The sequence below is a fragment of the Megalobrama amblycephala genome, linkage group LG1 (genome assembly GCF_018812025.1).
Source record: "Megalobrama amblycephala isolate DHTTF-2021 linkage group LG1, ASM1881202v1, whole genome shotgun sequence".
NCBI classification, from domain to species: Eukaryota; Metazoa; Chordata; class Actinopteri; order Cypriniformes; family Xenocyprididae; genus Megalobrama; species Megalobrama amblycephala.
Genome location: NC_063044.1, coordinates 8151636 through 8174929, shown reverse-complemented (window position 1 = coordinate 8174929; position 23294 = coordinate 8151636). Strand labels below are relative to the sequence as shown.

Below are 23294 nucleotides of genomic sequence, written 5' to 3'. Positions count from 1 at the left end.
TCTGTCATCGTTCTTCAAGAAAGGATGCAATCTGAGCAGCGTTTATGTTGTAAAACTGTATACGATCGTATCTAACAAACAAATGAGCCTGTGTCCAAAGTATATTTTTTTCAAAATAGTGCAGCAGTTTCAAAACTTTCAGCCAATGCCACGATCCAACAACGTGTGTTCTGTGTCTCTTCCCCATGCATGCACATCTACACAGACACACATCAGTCTCGAATATTATGCAGCAAGCCATATTTTATAATTGTATAAAATAATCGAGAAAAAAGCACAAAAACGGCTGAGATGCCAAATTCAGCGGCAGCTGAGGTAACATGACGGCTCACAGACAGCAGCGCAATCTACCTGTCACTCAAGTGACCACGCCCTTAATTATGCAGAACTTTAAGGCTTAATATAATTTAAACGGATAAGTTATAAAAAAATTCACCCCCCTCAGAGTTGTCATGAAGGGCAAAAATAGCAGTATAGACCAAAACCACAATTTGAACCAACTTGTAAACATGTTTTTTTCTGCTATAAACTTGGCCAATTTAACATGGGACTCTATGAGATTCTGCTCTCTTTTGGAGCCTGTCCCTAGCGGCCAGTCGATGAATCGCAGTTTAAGTTACTTCCGTATTGGCTTCACGAGAGAAAGGGGGAGGTTGCCGCTTGGTCATTACACTGTATTTAGCACAAACTAGGCTACAATAATATGTGAGGAACATGTATGTACATGTTTGTATTTTTGAAGGAATAATGTTTATGCGTGGTTATTGAAAAAACAAAAAACTTAAGTCACTGAAATAAAGCCAAAAAAAGTATATTAAATCTGTGTTCACAAGACTTCTGGGTATTGGAGGTTGTAGATTAGAGTTTTTGCTTAAAAATGATGTCAAATTATTCTGCCTAATCGTTCATATAAAACAATATATTGATTTACATTTTTTAAGACACTTTTTGTCAAGAAACACAGTATGCTTGAAGGCGTGAAAAAAAATATTTAGCTACTACTTGTAGTATGGGTTCAAATGTACTGTAAGTGGTATCTAAATACATTTTTTAAAAACAGAGATAGTTTATTAAAAGCACATTTTAGTTCATATTTCATGGTGTCTCAAAATAGCACAGTTGAGTACACTTAAGTACTAAAGAAGAATTTTTAGAGGGGGGGGGGGTATATTTTTTGTTTGCATATGGTTTCTGTTGGAGGACAAACATGACAAACATTCTTAACGTTTTCCAATGCTGTAAAAATGTGTATAATATTAAATTTCAACATTTCTGTCAACAAAGATTTGCATCAAAGCCTGCGGCATCGACGTCACTTTCCCGCCGAAAGCGCGCTCCCGATCAGCTGGACTGAGTGGCAAAAGTACCTGCTGCGTGACTGGATTTAATAGGGGAAACTGCGAAAACGCGAGTAAAAACAAACGAATTACACTAAAGTTTGGACTCAAAAGTGTTTCTTACAACTTGTCAAATAAACCTAATCCATGGATATTGACATGCAGCCAGGAATCGTGTTTCCTGACATTTATATGTGCCTGATTTGACGCCGGGGAAATACATAAAGCAAATCTGCCTGTGAATATTTATATAACTACAATATAGGTAGGTTTAAAACCGCTTAAACACTTATATCAATGTTATATCGTATGTTATGTTGTCCAGCCGTAAAACACATAGTTTAATAGTACAGTTTTTGTCAGTGTTTATTTTAAAACACACAATTATGCAGAATATAAGATGTAAAATATTTAATTGATGATTTGTCAACATGATATATAACAATACAATATATATGGAATGATTTTACCTCAAAATCCAACAATTTGACACAAAATGATAACTGCCAATCCATGTTTCTCTGCCTGGAGTCCAGCTGTTTCTGTGAATTGATCCATTTGCTTCTTTTTTCTGTAGCTTTCAGCAGTTTTTAAATAGTACCTCATTATGTATTTGTAGCCTACGTAGTCATTTTGATAGTAGGCTAATATAGCTAATATACACTGACATCCTGTGTTGCCTTCGGCTCCAGAAAGATTTGTTTTTTGTTTTTTTGGTCCAATATGGCTCTTTGAACATTTTGGATTGCCAATCCCTGGTCTAAGGTGTCCCCTGAATGTGTCTGTGAAGTTTCAGCTCAAAATACCCCATAGATTTTTTTTATTATTAAATTTTTTATCTGCCTATTTTGGGGCATAATTAGAAATGTGCCGTTTCAGCGCACATACCCTTTAAATGCTCACGCTCCCCGCCCCCAAGCTTGCGACTCTATAATACATTGTATAAACAAAGTTCACACAGCTAATATAACCCTCAAAATGGATCTTTACAAAGTGTTCGTCATGCAGCATGTCTAATCGCGTAAGTATGGTATTTATTTGGATGTTTACATTTGATTCTGAATGAGTTTAATAGTAGCTAGGCTGCAGCTAACTGAGCTAAAGCTAACATTACACACTGTTGGAGAGATTTATAAAGAATGAAGTTGTGTTTATGAATTATACAGACTGCAAGTGTTTAATAATGAAAATAGCGACGACTCTCTTGTCTCCGTGAATACAGTAAGAAACGATGGTAACTTTAACCACATTTAACAGTACATTAGCAACATGCTAACGAAACATTTAGAAAGACAATTTACAAATATCACTAAAAATATCATGATATCATGTCAGTTATTATTGCCCCATCTGCCATTTTTCGCTGTTGTCCTTGCTTGCTTACCTGCATAAAGTCTGATGATTCAGCTGTGCTGCTCCAGACATTAATACTGGCTTGTCTAATGCCTTGAACATGGGCTGGCATATGCCAGATTTGGGGGCGTACATATTAATGATCTCGACTGTTCACATATCACAGTCGGTGTTATGTTGAGATTCGCATGTTCTTCAGAGGTCTTTTACACTAATCAAATTTACATAAGGAGGAAACAAGGTAAATTCATTTTTCATTTCTAGGGCAACTTTAATTAAACTTAATTTAAGAAAAAAGAAGAAAAAAAAATGTGACAAGTAGGCTAATAGACTAGGCTGTATGTGGAGTTTCGGTTGTTTTGAGAGCCGAGTTCACGGAAAGGAAACCAAGACGTTTGACCATACCTGTCAAATGAAAGTGTTTTAGGTTATTTACACTTTTTTAAAAAGAAAATTCAAGTGATCGTGCCAGCGCCTCACGCACACACACAACATATAGCCCATCAGTTTTAGTAACTTGACATCGCACCCTGTTTGTCAAAATAACATACAGTCAAGTAAATATATAAAGAGTTGCACTGCTCATTTTAAGTAGTCTGTACAATCAAAGCGTTTTAATAAATAAGTTTGGAATCCAAATACATCGTGAATATGGAAACATTTGGATTTGTGGCAAATTTCTGATTTAACAACTAGTGCATTGTCCATTTCATGACTGAATGTCTGTTTTTTTTTATTATTTAATACTGTAAAGCTTCTTGCTTTAAAGCAGTCTAATGCATAAAGTGCTATTTAAATAAACATGCCTTCACTGAAGTGCTGAACAGAGCTGGTGCAAACATATTCACATCGCTATGATCAGATGCTTTCTTTCTGCTGTCACCGCTGTCATTTTTGTTGTATGTTTATTTTGTTACTGAGAGGAAAACGTGCGGTACATAACGTTATTCTATCTAAATGCCTCTCTAAGCAGAGTGGATCGCGTCGGGATGCAAGTGAGCTGCATTTTTCGAGTTTTGTATTTTAACATGGCCTATTTTACAAACAACTGACTCTTGTTGATCTGCTTAGTGGGTTCTTTACAGTTGAAGCCAAAATGAGTCCACACACTTTGATTATATATGCTGCAGGAGCAGAATAATATTGTCTTGTGAGCTGGGTTTGCTAAAGCTAATGTTCATGATGCACCTTGCGGTTCTCCGGCTACGTGTCAGTCCGTGGTTTAAACCAAACAAAAACCCACAAATATTGGATGTAAATAAATAAATAAATATCAATACAGTGTTTTTGACAATCGATACAATATCGCCAAACATAATATCGCAATATTCATGTGTATCGATATTTTCTTACACCCCTAATTTGTAAACAACATTAGTTAAGGCTTTAGGTAACAATGATATTAATCTTTTATTTTAGTAGTAACTGTGTTTAATGTGCTGTAGAAAACATGGACAGATTAATAGATTAATGTAAATGCTGAAAAACTCCTTCATAAAGCTCATTGCATATTTTGAACTTGTCCCTTTAGACGAGCTGAGCGGAAGCCCAGTGCCCATTCTCGCATCTGCCATTTTCCTACAGGGAAAAAATGTCCTCGTTTTGTTTGTATCCACAGATGATGTCCCCACTGGACAAAGTTTTGGAAGATTATTCATTCTCCCTGAGACAGGATAGCACTGATGTGCCTGACACTGTTCCACTCATGGATGAAGAGGAGGAAATGGCTACACAATTTATGGCTGACAAAGATGATGAACCATCTCAGGCTGATCAACCCCTCGCCAACAATTCTGAGGAACAACCAAGTAGTAGCACCACTGAAGAGGAGCTGCAGTCTGAACAAAGAAAAAGAATCCAGCTTGAGATCGAGTTAAAGCATTCCAGAGCAGAGATACAGTTTCTCAGGGACAAGCTCCAAGGGCAAACAAGTAACTGTTGTGACAGATATTCAGCCTCTCAGCTGAGTGAAAGTGTGATTTGGATGGAGACAGGATTGCCACATAGAGATGCCTTCAGTGCTGTGTGTGAATATGTTGCTCATTTTGAGGATTCTATTACATACTTTGCTGGATGGAGACCCAAAGAAATCATTCTTGAGGACCAGATTTTCATGACATTGATGAAACTTCGCCACAACTATACACACCTACACCTGGTTTTCACTGCAGTGCAAACACTGTAAGTAATGTATTGACAACATTCACAGAGGTATTTCACAAGGTCCCTCTTAAGGATATAATGAGCACTGTTCCCAGCCGGGAGAAAAACAAGACCTGCACACCTTCTTCATTTCTACCTTTCCAAAATTGCAGAATGATATTGGATTGCACTGACTAGTACTGGATTCTTTTGAACCATTTTAAGCCTAGAGACCTGATTTTGGGTGACAAGAGATTCCCCCCCCCCCCCCTTATATAACATAACTGTTGCATTTTTATTATTGTTGATGTATGACTTCAGCTCTAACGTTACTTGCAAAATGTCCCATTGCGCCTCTGGGCGGTCATTTTGTAAACTACTTTGAAACGCGACTGGTTTATTTTTGCTGCAGTGGCATTGCTGTGCAGTGGCAATAGGCGTTCTGGTTGAGTACCATCTCTTATTGTGTTTTACAAATAAAGACAAACCATCCTACCTTTAAACAAATTCCAAATCTAGTGCATACAAACGCACACCTGTCTGTTATGAGATCTCACAGCTTGATTAAAAGCCACTTAAAAATAAAACGAAGAATCAATTAATTAATTTAATAATTCAAACATAATGTATATAAATGAATCACTTTTTTATATGGGCAAATTAATAGACATATTTAAAGTTGTTTATTTAATTCCTGTTTTTAAATGTAGTTTAATAAAACAATAAATGAAAATCTATTTTGAATGTATAAATAGACAAATTTGAAACGGGTTATTTTTTAAAGCATAGATCAATAAAACAAAAAGTACATTAGTAAATTTTAAATGTACATTTAAATCACTTTTTCTCTTTATTTACCAATTGCTTTTCTTTATTCATTTGTCAATCGAGTGGTAAAATGCCACTGGACAGTACACACGTGGGAGCAACCAATCAATTTGACTCAATTTGAAGAGCCAATCCTCTCTCACTTGTAACACTCACCGTCATTGGACAGTTAGAGATCAAAGCTTCATCCCGCTTTAATTTGGTTTTGTGGCACCATTTTAATGGCTTGCGCGTGACTCATTGTGCATAAAACATCATGCATATCTCAGAATATCGTACAAACATTTAAATTCATTTATTTTGAGGCATCCAGCATCTCAAAACGTCGATTGAACATTGTTGAGACGCATTTTACTCGTTCACAGACGCCATTGCTGGTCGCACGCGCATGTGATAGAGACGCGTGCCTGTGTGAGAGCAAAAACGAACTCCGCGTTCACCGACGCCATTGTAGGCCACACACGAGTGTGTGAGAGAGACTCGCCTGTGAATAAGTAAAATCAATTCATAGAGGCCAGGTTTTTTTTCCTTCCTTGTTTTTTCTGTTTTTTTTTTTCTTTCTTCTATTTTTTCTTCTTTCTTCATTCTACGGATTCGTGATACTCCGGTGATCTTCTGTGATATCCTGTGAAACTTCACATTTGATGGCGAGCCAACCAAAATCTGCTACAGAGGAAAAAGGACGACACATCATAAAGAAGAGGACAATATCCTTTCTTTGAATTTATCATTCTTGCTTGGAGAAAGCAAGACACTTTCAACCTAAAGAACTATCAGAATCCCTTCCTTGAGGGAATTTACGGAACAGAACGGGAAAAGAGAAAAAGAAACTGATCAGTACTACATAGAACATTGAATGCTTGATAGGATACCAGTAACCCGTTTGATTAACATTGAAGTGCTTATTGGATTATCTGTGAGATTTTTGAGAGAAAAAAAAAAAAAGTTTCTCTATCTGTTTTATTTATTTTCTTTCTTTTCTTTTTCTTCTTCTTCTCCTCTTTCTAATATTGAAATGACCGGTCCGTGTATATTTTTGGGGTGAAAAAAAAAGTGCACTCAAGGGAAATTTCCAAAGCCAATCTTTATTGTATATTGTTCATATGAAATTGTAATGTAATTGCCTTTTGTTCTTTTGTAATTATCAAATTATATTTCATATCAAATTTAACTTTGTTGTCTGTCTGTTTCTCACCACAGCCCGCCACCTCCTTGACGATCTCTAAATCTTCTGATTAATTAATTTCAATCTTCTGATAAACTAAATTCAACTCAATCATTAAATTGTTAGCAATCCTTTAAAGGGTGCTACACCTTGCCTTGCATCCAGTGGAAAAATATTGCCAATATGGCCCTGCGACCAAGGATTTTCTCTCCCAGCTCAGATCATCTCTCTCGGTGTGTGTGCAGTGAGTGTTACATTGAGATTAACACATTGAGTGTTACTGTTGAACTAATCTACCTAAAAATGAACAGTAATCCTTTACTTTACTTTTTCAGTGGATAAGTAATTTAATTAGTACACCCAACACTGGCTACAACAAAGTAATTGGTGGAATAAATAAATTAGTGAACTACTTTTAGTAACTAGCCTACTAATACCACATTGGGGAGAAACTACTAGTCATTTAAAACCTTGGTTAAGTAAAAGCGTTATCGTGCATACTTAATATTTAAGGTATGAAAAGTAAAGGTATCTATTTGTCCTATTCAGGGCTTTTAAATATGATGGTTGTGAATTAATATTACTGCTGCGCTACTGTGTATGTTGCATTTTACTTCTGAATATTTTGAAGGTTGTTAAATTTAAAGTACTTTATATATTGTTGGGTAGTTTCATGGTCAATAGTAAGTCAATAGTGCCCCAGAACTGTTCAGTTACTCACATTCTTCCAAATATCTTCCATTTTCATTTTTAGGTGAACTATCCCGTTAAAAGCCAATGGTCTTTCTTAAAACATGTGAACTGAAAGTAAAGATGTTAACACTGCGCAGATTCATTTGTTAGGTGGTCTGAGGCAAAACTTCTAATGTTTCGCTTGTTTTTTAGGGGGCAAGGAGCAGACCGCCGAACTAATCAAATTGCAGGCTGAGGCAGAACATCTGTTCACTGGGACCAAAAACTCAGCCAGCGTGGCTTGGAGGTAAGGCAAATACACATATGTAATATTTTCAGTATTCTCTTGTGTGTTGCAAGAAATAGCCGTCATCCTACAAAGAGCCCACAAACAACCTGTATATAAGGCAACAGTCTTGTTTGTAGTGCTTTCATGCAACATGCACATGTTTTATCCAAACTTGACCACTTCAGTATTTTGTATGCATGCCCCGCTATGTTAATATATATATTAAGCGTTTCGGTTTTCTCTTGTTTTAGGACCATTCTGGAGAAAATGTTGCCTGTTGGGCAAATTGACTCCATTACATTACAAAAAAAACAAAAAAAAACAAAGCAAGCAAGTTAATATAAACATCTTTGTTAACGGGTTTGATTTACACTGCCTTAGGATTGCAAGTGTCCTGGGACAGGTGAGGGGGTGTCTGGGAAACTCACTGCTGAAACATTGCCCTTCTTTGTCCTCATGGATGAAGTGTTAGGACAGAGGCCTTCCAACATCCCCCCTGTCCTAATTGCCTTCATCCCTGAGGAAACGCCAGGGCCAAGTTCAGCAGTGGGCAACCAAGATGTGGAGCCGGAGCCAGCCCCCAAAAAAGAAACAAGAGGCCGTGACCATGAGGATGAGTTGGTGGAGCTGCTCCGAGAGGTCATCCAGTTCCAGAGGGAGAGGGAGGAAAGAAGAGCAGGGAGAGAATGTTTTCTCTTCTTGAGTGAATGGTTAATAAATACTTAATTTCTTAACCATTCTCTCAAGAAGAGAAAACTTTGTTGTTGTTGTTGTAAATGTTACCTTCTCAATGAGAATCTAATTTATTTTTGTGATGCAAGTTAAATGAAGTTGTGTCGGTTATTTTTGGAATGCAATTTTTGTAAAATATTGAGTTATTTCTACATTTTGTATTTATGCATGTTTCTGTAAATAAAATAGAATTGTTTTGTATAGAATTTAAAAAATTACCCCCAGGACTTCCAATTTGCACAGTCAAAGTTCATCAATTATTCATTTGTTCTACCCCACAAATGACCCACAAGGTCAACATCATAGGTGTTAAAAAAATGCCGGGAATCAATGGACATATTGATAATCAATGCCAAAGGTCAACCATGGGGGAGGGAAAATATCCCGAGGCCTAATATCATATGTTATAAAGGTCAAATGTCATAGGTTAAAGGTCATCCGTAAAATTCTACAGTGTAGTATAATGACTACTCGACTCACTATACTTGGGTGCGTTTCCCGTACAACGATGTAACTCGCTGCTGAACTACCATAGTACGATGCATCGTTGAACAAACCAACTAGCGAGTCACAACTGTTTCCCGAAACCGTATTGTTGCAAACTTGTCGTTCAACCACGTTCAACTTTAAATCTCGACAAACTAAAATATATAAATGACATTTGTATATATTCAAATTAAAAGATATACATTGTACTTAATGCCAGCTTGCTTATTTTGCTCAATATAACGATTTATTAAGTCCAAGTTATAAAACAGGAAACTATGCTTCTAACTACAGCTCGAGAGCCGTCGTTCCAACCACACAAGTTTACAATGCAGTTTACCCATGTTCGTCTGGACTATGGTTTCGGGAAACACCAAATCGCTGAACTATTTAAGTAACGACGGAACTTGCGATGTTAGTTGGCTAACGATGCTTTTGGGAAACGCACCCCTGGGCAGTTTAGCCCCTTTTTTGTTAGCCATCAGTGTGTAATCTAGGAGTTATTTTTGACAGTGATCAAGTTTGAGAAACAGATTTACTCCATATGGTTAAGTCCTGTTTTTACCACTTGAGATTAATAGCAAAAGTAAAACCATTTTTGTCCATGCGTGATCTCGAAAAAGTCATTCATGCGTTCAGATTTACAAGGTTAGATTACTGCAGCTCATTATATACCGGCATAAATCTTTGCTTAACCGCTTAGCGATAGCTCCAAATCTTTGGAATGGTTTACTCTTTTCTCTCAGATCAGCACAAACTTAATACCTCCTCGCATTTAACATGGTATAGAATGTAGTTTTATTGTTGTGATGATTGTCTTTGTGTTTACATATATGTACAGCACTTTGGTCAATGGTCAGTTAACGAAATGTAGCACAAACACTGAAAGTAAATCACAGCTCCCACACTCTTCTTTGAGATGGCACCTCGAGTTTGGATTGTAGCGGTTGGACAGAAATGTTAGTCTTCACTGAAAGATCTGGGACGGCAGTCGAGATGGACTCTGGGAGCAGCCGCTTCCAGTGCTCCGCTCCCTCAGGGCCAGAGCTACTGCTCCTGATATCCTGATCATTCACCTCGGTGGGAACAGCATGTGTCTGCATAACTGCTTGGATTTCCTTTGGGAAATGAAGGCTGACCTGGCTGGGGTCTTTAGGATGTTTCCCAGAACAAGGGTCCTGTTCTCAGACATTCTGCCCCATCTGAACTGGAGAGGTCAGACTGGTGCTTATCAGAGGACAGTCACGGTTGATTGATTGACATTCCCTATCTGACCTGATGGTCTATCAGGCGCTTGTGGGGAGGAGCTCACTATGAGACTAGTGGAGCAGACGGGACCCACACACAGAGATTCACATACCAGCTTGAAGATAGGGGGTGCTTCTTCCCTCCCATGAGTGCCTCCTCAGACCTTTGACCAGTACTTTAGTTAATGATAATGCTTAAGAACTAAGCATTTCACCTTTTGACAGCCAAACCTTCCCCAGAGTTGTGATCAGTGTATCTGAATGATAGAAATACATGTAGGACATGGACAGTCGTTCAATACCGCAAAAAAAAAACACATTGCACAATTGTTTCACCACAAAGGTAAGAGTGAGTGCTACTACTGAAAGTACTTTTGAGCTGTTTCCTGATGACGATCAAACACAAGTCTCATTCTGTGTTTTTGTATAGAGAAAACATAAACCTGTTGCGATTCATAAGTGATTGTAAGGAAGCATTAAGTGTTTGTTTTTTAGGTGGCGCTGGTGTTTCCTCAGCAAGTGTCTGGATTGCTTTGCTCACTAGGACTCACAAATTACGAGATCATTTATTTACCAAAGCCTAATTTATCTGTTTGGTATCAGCTGCTTTTGTTATTTAATTCATGGCTTCTTGTTCCACAGATCTGGCCAGAAGATTGGGAACTGCCATGTTCGGCGGGAGATTGGGTTGCTTTGGTTTTACAAATATTTTGTGTATGTTCATACACGCGTTCATGAAAAAAAGTTTGCCGTGTCCAAGGATTGCGAAATCTCTGCCTTAGCATTGAAGCATTACTGGTCAGCTAAGCCTTATAAAGTGGCGCTCAAAGTTAAAATTATTTCAACAGCTTGTTTTTTAACATCTCTTTTTGAATGAATCAGCGTTTTTGAGCGTGCAGTTGAATGAAGGTTTTAAACTCAAAGACAATGTAACTGAACTGACTGGCAGTCTGTCTAGAACGCACAGAGATGAGTAGTTCTGCTTATATTCATGAATATCAGCAGAAAGTCTCTCGTTTAATCAGATTCAGGGATCAGGACTAATTATTATACGTAATAGCCCAAATATACGCGACAGCCCTTGTGTACTGTACCTTTATCATGCATTAACTATCACACAAATATTTTGTCTGTTGCAATTACTTATTGTTGATCACTAATTTTGATATAATTTAAAGTGATCAAGTGTACAGATTGAGATGTCAGTTCATTTCACATCCATGTACACAATCCTATGCTCTTATTTCATATGTGCCCATTGTAAACTAGCAATATATGTTAAATTCCTTCTGTATACTAAAATTCATATGTTTATATTATTCTCTTTTCCGTTTTACTCTAATCCCAGTCATCTGTTAAACAAAGTGAACTGGTTTTGTCAACATAAGGCGCACTGGTATGGAAGAACAACTCTGTTTGAGCAAAGCAGATGTGGTAGAAATACATGCAGTTTCTAGACAGATTAAAGGTGCCCTAGAATGCTTTTTCACAAGATGTAATATAAGTCTAAGGTGTCCCCTGAATGTGTCTGTGAAGTTCCAGCTCAAAATACCCCATAGATTTTTTTTTATTTTATTCATTTTTGTAACGGCCTATTTTGGGGCATCATTAAATATGCGCCGATTCAGGCTGCTTCCCCTTTAAATCCTCACGCTCCCTGCCCTCAAGCTCTCGACTCTATTTTACATAGCATAAAAAAAGTTCCCACAGCTAATATAACCCTCAAAATGGATCTTTACAAAATGTTCGTCATGCACGCTGCATGCATACATCAGATCATGTAAGTATAGTATTTATTTGGATGTTTACATTTGATTCTGAATGAGTTTGATAGTGCTCCGTGGCTAAAGCTAACATTACACACTGGAGAGATTTATAAAGAATGAAGTTGTGTTTATGAATTATACAGACTGCAAGTGTTTAAAAAATGAAAATAACAACGGCTCTCTTGTCTCTGTGAATACAGTAAGAAACGATGGTAACTTTAACCACATTTAACAGTACATTAGCAACTTGCTAACGAAATATTTAGAAAGACAATTCACAAATATCACTAAAAATATCATGTTATCATGGATCATGTCAATTATTATTGCTCCATCTGCCATTTTTCGCTATTGTCCTTGCTTGCTTACCTAGTCTGTTGATTCAGCTGTGCACAGATCCAGACATCTTGTTATTCAACTATGCCGAGGTAAATTCAATTTTTGAATCTAGGGCACCTTTAAACAAAAATACTTTACAGTTCCCTTTATCAGTCCATTCAAATGTTTCAAATACACAGACACAATATACAATGTGGTACGATAAACCAAAAATAAATAAATAGACTGTTAAACAAAAGGTGCAGCTTGTACAATCTACTCCTCTTTGATTGTCTCGTTAAGATGACGCTGAAGTGCGTTCCAAAAAAGAGTTTTTTTGTTTTTTTTACCCCTACACCCTTCATCCCTTCGAAGCTCTCACTCCAGAGGGTAAACCCTTTGAAGGGATTGGGTATAGGGATAGCCCTTCCGAATAGAACGCAGGGAGAGAGTGCTTTTCTACTCTTCCCTCAGTGCCTGGTCACGTGACTACCAAGCGCGCCAAACGCGATCACAGAATGAGCTTCCCAGAGACATCAAACACTAAATATTAACACATTAACTTGAATAATTATACATTTTATAAACCAAAAATAATAAATAAAAGTTAGATATAATGATCACTGGAGCATATTTAGGTCATTTCCCTCAAAAACATCAGCTAAATCACATTCACCACTTTACATTCATCATACATTGTAATAGTGCAATCAATGTTCTATAGTTAACGGTTTCTCTTTTAATATCGGTGTTTTTACCTGTAAAAATGGGGTAAAATGAAAAGATTGGGAGAGTCTGATTATTTCTGACTATTATTTAATTATATCAGACTTTATAAGGTTGTGATGTGCTGTTATACCTCATGTTTGAAAGTTCAAAAATCAGAGAATTATAAACTCTTCTTTGCTTGTTCAAATTAGTATTTAAAAGGTGTAGAAAATCATTTTGTTTCTTTAATACACCTAAAACTCAAGGTTGTTTTTCTTTTCTTCTGAGTCAACTTTTGTTCTACTTTCAACTTGTCTTTGTTATGTTATTCACTTAATGTGAGGGGTATACGAGAACAGATTAAGAGGAAAGCTGTATTTTTATTTTGTAAAACTTTCAAGGCAGATTTTTATTTCCTACAAGAAACACACACATTACCTTCAGATTTTAATTTCTGGAAAAATCAGTGGGGAGATATTATCTGGATGGCTTATGGAAACAGTAAATCAGCTGGCGTTGCCATATTACTATGACTTTCTCTGGATGCCCACTGATAATTTCACTGTCACTCAGGTCATAGCTTTATATATTTTTGTTTTGTTAAAGTAATTTCCATTCCATTCTTGTTATTGGTCTCACCTTTAAGACCTCACGTGGTCTTGTCAAAAACTAACGACTTCCTCTTAGGAGTGGGACCAGCACATCCAACAGTTTGTATATGTCGTCAGTTACTACCCGTTTTGCATACTTTTTGATTGCTGTAATTAGAACTAGAATTGTAGGCATGACGATTGTTCTACCGCGGTGGTCAACTTGTCATCGCGGTCGTGGAGTGTCAACGGCGGTAGTGTGACATTATACATATATATATATATATATATATATATATATATATATATATATATATATATATATATATATATATATATATAAGAGGTCGCGTTAACCGAAAATTTTCCGTCATTGATGGAATTTTTTTAGCTGTGACGGAAAAAATCTGCAGCCCGTCCGTCATTTTGACAGATCCAATAATAACCAACTGCAGAACTATACGTCATGACAGTCTGAGGACGTCAGCGCGCCAGACCAGAGGGCGGAGCAAATTTGTCTTCGTAGGCATTGCTCTACTTGGAGCTTTTTAAAGTTTAAAACCTATAATATCAAATATTTTATTAAAACGATCTAACTGAAATGATAGATAGATATACTCGCATTGTGTTAATAATAGCTTAATCATATACACACAAACACACAAGTTACGATATGTATGTGTATATATATAGCCTATATATATATATATATATATATATATATATATATATATATATATAGATATATATATATATATATAGATAGATAGATAGATAGATAGATAGCCTATGTGTGTGTATTAAAGCGCCCTAACCTTTTAATAGTTTAAAAGTTCATCAATTTGTTATATGTCTTAAATAATTAACTGAATATAAATTGAACACAAAGCTTAAACTCTAAAAATGATAAACATTAATTTGTCATAACATGTATATTTTACTCAAGCATTTCAGAATGAACCATTGTTTTTCATATAGTACCGATTACACGGTTGTACACTAGATTGCATGAATTAAGCAAATTCAGATCCATCAAACCCAAAAACAAAACACAAAAGTTATTTATTTAATTTTAATAAAATGTACTTTTCCTTCAAAGTAGCAAAAGCATTATATAGCTACTAGCTGAGCTTTACTCTAAAAAAACAAATACAAAATCAAACCAAATTTAGTTAAATTGAACAGCAGGTACATGATGACAAATTAAATCTTAAAAATAAAAAAAAATGAAATCTTCATAAACATGCGATTAATTACAAGAAATATTATTTTGTCCAGACACTCATTAAGAAAAATGTCCTTATCCTTAATTTGTAAGCAAAACACTAAAGGCTCTTTGGCCAGTTGTGTGTCATCATCCGTTTCAGCCTGTGAAAGTTGAAGAAGGGCTTTTTCCTGGTCTTCCTCTTTCAATATCAGAAAGCACGGCTCTTCCACTAAACCCTTGAAGACTTTTAGTTGTTGTGCAGCGCAGAGGTCTCCTGTGCTCCGTGGCTCCTTCATGAGAGAAGGGTACAAACAAATGGGATGAAATGTTAAAAGTGTATTTAACAATAATTTTTTGTTATATGCACAGCATGTATAATAAAGTTTTGACATTCTGTTTTTCTCATGTTTATATATTAAAGAAAAATCATACCCTGTCACTAATGAAATTAATCAATTATGTTCAGTTTATTTATTTATTTATTTATTTTTAAAGGCAAGCAATTCACATGGCTTTTCACCACTTTTAACCCTGGGTAAAGTAACGGTCCACATATTGCTTGTATATTTACATGCTTTTGACTGTCACAGAAACACTGTGCATTGTATATGAATAAAAAATTCAGCATTGAAAAGAGAAAAAACAACAAATGCTGACAGAAAATGCAACAATTGCAGTGCAGAAAATACTGTTTAATTCTTTTATAGTCTCAAATGTCCATTCAGGATAAACTTGATAGTGAAGTTGACTATTGTCGTGGAGACGGCGCTAACAAATATGAACTGTACTGAAAATTTCCTACCAAAAGACCTAGATTTGATATGGTCAATTTGATTTCTCAAGGTTGGCTAAAAGAACAAGACAAAATCAAGAAGAAACAAGATGAGGAAGAGAAGAAGAAGAACCACGAGAATGGAAGGGATGAAGATGGATCCAAAGGCCAAAGAAATGCTTAAATTACTGAGACAACATCAGATAATTAATTTGAAGTTGATCATGCTTATTAAACAATCATGTATGTTGAATACTTTTATGTGTGACTTGGAACAGATTACAAACAAGGTTGAAGCTTTGAATACAAAAGCTTCAGCGCCGGTTGAGTCTGAATATTATATGTAAAGGCCAAAAAGGTCAAAGTGGAAACTGGCCAAGATGTATGTTATATTTTTCATTTTTAGAAGTGTTGAAGCAAGCTAACCACAATATACGTCTTGGGTGCTGAAAGGCGAAGTATTAAGAGGAACTAATGTCAACTAAGATGTATGCTTTTACCACAAGCTAACAATATATGTATTTTCAATGCAAGCTATATGCCTTTTTGCAGAACTAGAATTGTTTAAGGAACATCTATTGTGAAAGTCGTGAAGGTCAAGTTAGTAAAATGTGTTAAGACGTGTTGCACGTGCGCAACCCGTGGATGACCTCTATATCTTATACTTTGACAAATAAGGAGATGTTTTATGTCAGGAAAGAGGATGTGATCAGACTATATATACTGGAAGTTGTACAACAGAAAATTGCCACACCTCGGGTGAAGACTTTACTCGCTTTTATGTTCTTTGTAATTTTTATTCTGTATCTTGTTATTAAACCGAAGCCATTGTATTTGGCGATTCGTAAACTTCTCTAAACAAGACTCAGAGTGAAATTACTTTTACATAAAACTATTATCTGAACCTGTAATTACTTTACTCCATCAAGCCTCAAGAGCACCGGACCCTGACTGAGCTGGTGTGGACTCCACCTTGAAACCTCTGATAGTCATACAACGCTCTCAATCCATGGTAAGATCAAATTTTGTAATGCAGTTAAGGACTGTAGAACTGTTTGTATGATTAATTGGGGGGGGGGGGGGGGGGGGGATAACAAATACAACACTATATGTAATGAGGATGTGCAATGCCTGAGCATTTATGTAAACATATTGTGTGCTTTGTTCATCCAATCGGTGACACTGACACTGCAAATAAGAATGTTAACCCAGGGCTTAGTAATGTACAGTGTGAAACGCTGCGTATGAATACTCAGAATTAATTGTTAACCTCAGGTAAATGATGATCAGTGTGAAACATGAATCAAGATGACCCAGGATTCTGTTTACCTGGGGTTTACAATCACCCTGGGTTAACTATTTAAAGTATGAAAAGCCCTCATGATTGTTTTTCATTCTAATGAAAAGAGAAGTTCATACATTTTTAAAAACTTTTAACTTTTCCTTCTTTTTCTTACCATTAACATGAAGATCCCACAGTCAGTACTGTTGTGGAACATTCTATAACAACACACCATCTGTAGAAGTAGCTTATGTGTTTATGAAAGTCTTGAAACTAACCTTGTTTTTGATCAGCTTCCATTGTCCTGGGGTGATTCTGCTTGTCAACTTACTGCATTGCAAAATCAAAACAGAAAAACTTAAATATATAACCATAAAATTGCATAAAAGAAACAAGTTTCATTCTTCTAAAGTCAAAATTACTACTTACTGCATTGCAAAAACAACATTTTAAATTCAGAGTACAAAAGAAACATTCATACCTCTATGGACAACAGCCTTTTTGAAGTGAATTTGAAGCTGTGCATTCAACTTGTGCCGTCTGGTCAGTTTAAGAACACTGGACAGTGGAAGTTGTTGCAGCACGTTTTGCATCGCAGTAAATGAAGTAAAGCGGAGCATCTCCCAACACTAACATGCCTCTAAAAATCCACAAAAACATTGATCACTATTGTAAAATGTAACCTATGAAATAAAATAAAGCACCAACAACAAGTAACAAACAATCACAAACCATGAATATGTAACCACCCAGTTGAAAAAAATACTATAGTGAATACTACAGTCTTTTTGAACCATACTATAGTAAATGTTTGTATACTGTATATTATGGTATTCACAACACTTTGTTAATGAATGCTACAGAATACGGTAGTATTAACTATAATGAACTGATAAACTGTTATAAATACAGTAGTATACTTTAGTTTTTACTACAGTAAACTGTAGTGTATGTTGTAGTATAATATACCCTAAAATTGTAGAAAACTTACAATATTTACAATATTGGGTAAAGTAATTTGTTTATATTACTATAGTTATATTATCACAGCAACTAATTACCACAATAAATTAATTCAAGTACTTATAGTACAGTTTAAAAACACTATAGTATTTACTATAAAATTACTATAGTATTTTTTCACCTGGCAAAGCAAAAGCATGCATGCTGGGCAGGTGAAAGGAGCACTACAGCAGAGCTGGTCTTCTTCAAAAGAAGAGTAGGAAAACTCCAAGAAGCTCCGCTGCAGTGCATCACCGTTGATATGTCCAGACTGGAAGATAGAATAGTATTTGTGATGTTGCCTGCTTATGTTATAAGTAATAACAGTAATAACAATTACACTTACTCTTCCTCCACACTTAGTCCGATGCTCCAGCAGCTTTGCAAAGGCTTGTCTGGAGAATCCTGGAGCGATGACCTTGAGCTCCTGAAAGGAGCTCAGGAGGTCCAGTGTATACAGCGTTGAATTGCTGACAGAGGCTGGCCAATATCCACTCCTAAGGAGGTCCTTCGAATCAGGAGTCCACTGCTGCTGGCATGTTTGACATTCATATAGTGGCTGATGCAAGTCAAAACGCCCTTGGAACAAAAAAGTTAATTTAAAAAATAATAAATACACATTTACCACATACTTTATTTTACAACAGTTAGTTCATTCTGCAGTTGTGAATGGTTGAGAGACATTGCTTAAGTTCCTATAATCCCAGTATAGCACTCATACTTCTTGAGAAGTCTCACACCAACATTGTTTACATTTGTCTAATTCACCAAATTCCAAACAGCTGTGTCGATTGGACTTCAACCTGGAAGCATGCAAAGGATGTTACTGCTTTGCAACAGCTAACTATTTTTTTTGTTTGCAGAGGACAAAAAATAAAAAGATGTCTGTCTTTGTTCCGGTTAATGTCAATACCATGGGTGTTGACGGGCACAATGTCACAGCACACCAGAGTGAAAAACATCAAATCTAAAATAGAAATCTAAATAGTGTATTGTTTTTACCATTGATGGTAATCAAAATCACTGGTTTGCCTGGTAATACAGTGAAGTTTGTGCCTTCACAGGAGCAGTCTGGCACCTTCACAGTTGGCAAAATGCAAGCTGGCAAAAAGAATGAAAACCACTCATTTAGATGATCTGTAACTGGCTGCTGACACACATGAACAGCAAAATTAGGACTTTCATGTGAACGTACCTTGCTCATGGGGGAACCTCCACACTGGATGACAGGGAACACTCAACCGGGGGGTGTGTGACTGTAAAAAAAAAAGAATAACAACAGGTTAGGTTATAACTGCATTCATGTTCTTTCTTTTTTTTCATTCTACTGTATATACTGAACAATGTTTGAAATCAGACATATTTCTGTTAAGTACTTGGTAATGTCTTCTATAATAGTGCCACAAAAAGGTTTATGAACTTTTTAATGTCTTTTTGGATATTGGAGTATTTTAAATTCTCAACAATCATTTACTGTGTTCTAATTTCAGTTGGTCCACCATTTACATAATAAATTCCAGCAAACGTCAAATAATTCACATATAACCTGTAGCGTCGCCCTCCTCGCCTTCCCCTCGGCTTGCCACGACCTACAAAGACCTTTTTAGAGGTCCGTGGAGGGTCTCCTCCAGAGCCTGCACGTTTCCTCTCCAAAGCTGCTCTCTGTGTGTTGGAGTGAATATTTCTTGTAAGACTGATGTTGTTAAATGTACTGGAACCAAAAGAAATGTAACTAGTGAAAAGAAAACACAACAGTGTGTTAGTAAGGTGTTAATGGCTTGAAAGAGCCTTGGCATAGAAGTCTCTGTAACTCAGGGGGATGGAGCTCCATTCTTCCAAAATATATTCCCTCATTTACATATGCCACAGAGCATGATAGGATGTTAATTGCTTAACTGCATCATGCAATATACCTGTCTGAAATCTAATACACTCATCCTTCCACATTCATTATGTTTTTACTTCAATTTGTCTCCCATCTGTATGTTATGTATGTATAAAATGATTGAGGTGTATAAAAACTCGGCTAGAACGTGGTCATGTTTCAGTTCAAGAGCCATGCGTCTCCCCTCTTGGTCCTGTGAGTCAAGGATATGTCTGGTGGCCACTGCAACACAGACAGAGACAGACAGACAGACTGACTGACTGACAAAGACAGAAAGAGAGGAAAGATATTGAGAAATAGAGAAATTGAGATAGATGACAGATAGAGTTTGAAGAGATGGATAGAAATATAGATGGTGAGATAGATGGACAGTGATAGAAAATGATGAAGATAGATAGAGGTTGGCTCTTAAAAGTGCCTTTGGGTTTTGGGAATCAGGTGCATCTATAGGGTGAAGGTGAAGTTTGACAGGATCTGCAGGGAGAACAGAAAATGTTAATTATATAGTGAAGGCTAGATATGATGAAAAAAGGTTTAAAATGTGTACCCCGATAGTGAGAGATACCTATTTTCTTAAAAATACTGTACTTAATAAAAAAATAAAATGCATGTTTTTCCCATTTTCTGTATGACTGCACAAAGGGTGCGTCTTTTTTCTTCTTTTTTTACTGTTAATATGGAAACCAATGGTCGGCCTTTAATTCGTCTAATGTCTAATGGAAAAGAAAAGCATCAATTATAACATTTAAACAAATTTGATCATTACATTCAAGTCTCGTGGCTTACCTGGAAAGTGGTTTGAGCGCAATGACGGAGAATTCGCGGCCTGCAGAAATCACCCAATCGCGAAGCGGACTGGCTCCGTCTCCATAGCAACGGATGCTGAGGCTCACGGGTAATGCGGGCGTCCACTAATTAATTTAATTTATTTTTTATTTGATTTTAATTTAATTAATAACCACAACTAAACCCCCGTTCTCACAATAGAAGGAGAATCAAATAAAACTGATGGTCATGAACATCGTATTGTTGAATTATCAAGCACACTCTCGTGTTTATGTGTTGAAAGAAAGATGAGGATATCATTAAAAGAGAATCGGCGGTGGGTCATCAGGTAGTTTTAGCTGACATCTTCAACATAGTAAAAGTAGATAAGGCTCATGGGTACTGTAATATTTAGTTTACTGTCCGATTTGACACACCAAATAGATGGAAAAACGGCATTTCTCAGAAAAGAAACCGTAGCATAATGGTTAGTAGCCTACAGAATATAAAGCAATAAACTCAACGATAAAATCTCCTGGTTAAATGTTGAGTAATGTAGTGCTTAAAGTTTAAAAATGAATAACAAATGAGAAAAAACAATGCTTCTGAGTGGCAGAAAGAAAAACGTGGTGCAGGCACGAAAGATGCGTCCTATTGAAATACATTAGATCGAAAGTCGTGCTGCGTGACACGAAAAAATGGGGAAATTCGTGTCCACGAACACGAACCAATAGATTAAATTCCGTGACTATGTCACGAACTGCCGTGAGACTGGGTTGGAATATTTGCAGAAAAGGAAGCACAGCTATGCCCAGAGAAATTGAAACAAAAAGGAAAAGAAAAAAAGAATGAGAATAAATGATTTAAGTGAAAGGGGTTAGAGAAGAGAGCATAAGGCATGGAGGGTCCGTCATCAAAGATGCAGGCAAATAATCAGAAGAAATGTCTGACAGCACTGTCTCTTTAACTTCAGGAGACAGATTTTTAATATTTGCTGGCAGTACAATGAGTACAGGAATCTCAGAGAGAGCCTCAATGCCAAAGACTGCCTCATCCACATTGATTTCAGCGAGAACTATTCTTGTAAATACTCCAATGAAATCCAGTCAGTTCACTTTGGTGGGTCACATCAGAAAGTGACCCTCCACACTGGAGTAAACCAAGGCTGCTAAGGGGGTGTTTGATTGTCCATGCCACAGCCTAGAGGAGATTACTATCGTAGCTATGGATGCAATCAGTCAAACAGGCAAAGATTTCAGACCCAGACAGAGATGTTAGCTGGTACATTGATGACCAGATCATATGCCTGATTCCAGAGCCCCAGCACTGAATAAGTGTTCAGTTCAGATTGATCGGCGGTTCTGGAAGTTCGTTATGGGGCAATTGTACAAGTAAAAAAAGGCACCATGAAATGTAAAATGGGCACAGTTTAAAGTTTACCCCTCTTAGTCATAACCTAGTATGGTACCATCTACCATGACAAAATAGTTGCAGTTTGCAACTATTTTTTACAAGTTTAGACAATGTACTTTGTTGTACATTTTTGTTGTTTTCTAATGGAGTTAAAATGTGTTTTTAAAAAGTTGTTTATTAACTTTTACTATTTGTTTTTACTAAATGTCAAATATAATCAGTTATACTCTACATTTTATGCCAAATGTAATAATTTAATCTCATCTACTTATAACTGAATAAAGATCTTTGGTGTCACTGGTAATTCATTGTGTCACTGTTTTTTTGTTTCACATTACATAAAATGTGTCATATGTAACATGGTAATAATTTTTACATCCATTGAATTCTGCTACATTAGATTTAAAGGATTGCATCATTACTTCTTTGTAACTATTTTACAAATATTTCATTGTTATAGCAAATACATGGTTGTACAAATTAACTAACATCATAAAATCACACTTTAAACAATCCTGATTAAAATAAATAATCTCCTTATTTTTTGCATTATCATTATTTTTCTGTAACTGTGACTACATGTGCTGAAAAAATGTTGAAATAATTTTTCATAAAAACCTTTAATATTGCCAAAGAAGTAAGGTAACGGCAGTGACAAAAAAATTGTCCAAGCGGTCTTTGTCACGTCCACCAGCTGCGAATGCCCTTGTATGCCTGCAGAGGGCAATGTTTCCACTAATACTACACACATCATGGACTTATGCCGCGTTCCAGGCAACCTGTAACCCGTGTTTTTTCAACCTTCTACCCGTGAAAGTGCACTGGAACAGCAGTCAAAGCCGTGACTTCCCACCCGTGAACTCGTACTAGATCGATGTACTCCCAGTTACGGGTTCTGATGTCACATAGCCCGTGAAACAACAATGGCAGCCCCTATGGATGCGGTGTTTATGTAAGTGCACGGTAAAATAAAAGGTATAACAGCTTCTCTTGCCTTATGCGCAATTTTCCACCTCTGTTTCCCTCAAATAAGCAAGGAGTGCACCTTTAGCGATAGAAATAATTGTTAATGAGAATATGCCCCATACGGTCCGCCATGTTGGTTTGTTTACACTTTTAAGCAGTTTGGGGTGATTTTCCTGGAACGCTACAAAGTCGTGAGTCGTGATTTGAAGTCGTGATTTACGGGCTCAAAAACCTGCCTGGAATGCAGCATTAGTTTCCACAATGCTTTGTTCTGTCATCTGTGTAATTATGTGCAGCTGTTTCCCATCACCTCATTATCCCTTTGTCTCTCTCCCTATATAACTTAGTTCAGTTGTTTGTCTAATTGTG

At 36.5% G+C, this 23294-nt stretch overlaps 1 long non-coding RNA gene across 2 annotated transcripts; it reads right to left on the bottom strand.

Moving 5' to 3' along the window:
• Positions 1–14948: 14948 nt before the first annotated feature.
• LOC125243753 lies at positions 14949–22027 on the bottom strand. Of its 2 annotated transcripts, XR_007179111.1 has the most exons (8): positions 20568–22027; positions 19443–20255; positions 19092–19152; positions 18899–18997; positions 18243–18475; positions 17376–17534; positions 17173–17224; positions 14949–15130 (listed from the first exon to the last, which is right to left on the bottom strand). It is a non-coding gene; the product is annotated as an uncharacterized LOC125243753 (long non-coding RNA). The 2 variants fall into 2 exon arrangements; XR_007179112.1 differs by lacking the exons at positions 14949–15130; positions 17173–17224; positions 17376–17534 and adding an exon at positions 18063–18167 and having other exon boundaries at positions 20568–22025.
• Positions 22028–23294: the final 1267 nt, after the last annotated feature.